Source organism: Humulus lupulus, chromosome 3, assembly GCF_963169125.1.
Source record: "Humulus lupulus chromosome 3, drHumLupu1.1, whole genome shotgun sequence".
Taxonomy (NCBI): domain Eukaryota; kingdom Viridiplantae; phylum Streptophyta; class Magnoliopsida; order Rosales; family Cannabaceae; genus Humulus; species Humulus lupulus.
Window position 1 is genome coordinate 74299396 of NC_084795.1, and position 1840 is coordinate 74301235.

Here is a 1840-nt window from a genome sequence, read left to right on the forward strand (position 1 = left end):
TGCCTCTGTTTTGCCTAAGCACGATGCGACCCATGGGGTGCTTGTCGCGGCCTGTGTCTTGCAGCAGGGAGGGCCTTGTCTTTGTCTAAGGGGCGGGTCGCGGCCCTAATTGGGAAGTAAAGGAAAATAAGGTTTTTAGGCTTGGGAAGGCTCGAGGATTCAAACCTAAGCGCTTGGGACAAATTCTACTACCCGGTTTGGTAGAATTCGAGGTCCCGGGGACTAGTATTTGTTTCCAAATTATTTAATTGGATTAGAATTTGATAAGTTATCCATTATTGCTTATGACTAGGATTACCGCTAAGGCTCAGGACTGAGGATCGTACTCGGAACCGTTCCTTATTCTTTAGTCGGGATTCGAGGTAAGAAAACTGGACCCATGTGGTTGTATTTGGGACTGAGATTCCTTGTAATTGAACATTTGTACTTTGTAATTGTATGGCTGTCATGTGCAATAAGAATGTACGACCTAAGGGTGCCAAGGGTGATGATAAGCGTACTAAACGCAGCTCGGCCTAAGCGAGTCGGGGTCAGCTATATAACCAAAGGGCTCGACCTAAGGTCGCTGACACCTAATTGTTTGTATTACTAATCGAGATACATGTTGAAAGTATATGTTTATCACTGTCTAGCTGTATACCTGTACTCTGCTAATTAGTTGAACTGATTAGACTAAAGATGATTACATGCTCATGTTGCTATTCATGCTTGTTGTTTATGGTTTTCTTGCTGGGCCTTGGCTCATGGGTGCTACATGGTGCATGTAAAGGCAAAGGGAAACTAGACCAACCATGAGTTGGAGAGCTCTGGGGGCGAAGTGTACATTGTCAGCTGCTCGACTGCCACGGTCGAGGGAATTTACAAGAATTAGAGCGCTAAACTGTATTTTGCCGTTAGACTGGCTTTTGTTGTATAAAACTTTGAGGGTTGTTTTCTACCTTGTAAATGGGGATCCCTTATATCAAACACTTGTTTTAATGAAAATTAACTGTTTGCGATCAAAATATTTTAACCCTAACCTGTCAGTTGTCTTTAGATAACACATTTATGTTCAAACGACCTGATTAGCAAGTCTCGCACTATTTTAAACACACAGTGTAATAGTCTTGGTTATCTAGGGCATTACAGCAGCCCTGGCCAGCATGATGAATATAGAAAAAAGCATCAAAGAGCTGGTCACGGAGAGCAATTTGAGGCTAGCCGGCCTTTTAGAGCCTCATTAAGAAATGAAGGAATCAACTACGGGGAGTGCCACTAGAGATTGCACTTAAGGACAAGAAAACCCTGAGCAGCTACAGGATGTCTCACAACTCCAAAGGCGTCGACCAATGGGAGTGACCATTTGAGAACCCACCCCAACACTCAACCAGCCAATACTCCTCCCCAACATGGGAGGGGAAAACAAAAATTACCTGAATATGCTGGTCTTATACTCGAATCTTCTGACGAGAATGGTATAGATTTTTCACTCTTAGATAAACTACCCATCCCATATCATTTATTTTATGGGATGACAACTTTAAATTTACGACCAGTAGTTTTAGCTCGGACTTATTCGAGGCAGATAGTGAGTGTAGCAGTAGTTCTTTTGATAATGTTGCGACCAATAATTGTAGTTTGGGTATACCACTTAGAATTTCTTTTAGCTTGTTTCCTTATCATGAAAAAATATTTCTTGACATACTTGCTCATTTGTTTGTCTTGTATTCATGCATACTGATGATGCATTCGACATCTATACCTCTTGAGGCAAATCGGGCAGCACAAAGAAATCAAGCAGAAAAAACACTAGAGATGCCAGTAGGGAACCTTCAAGGAAAAGGACGAGATCAAAAGACTC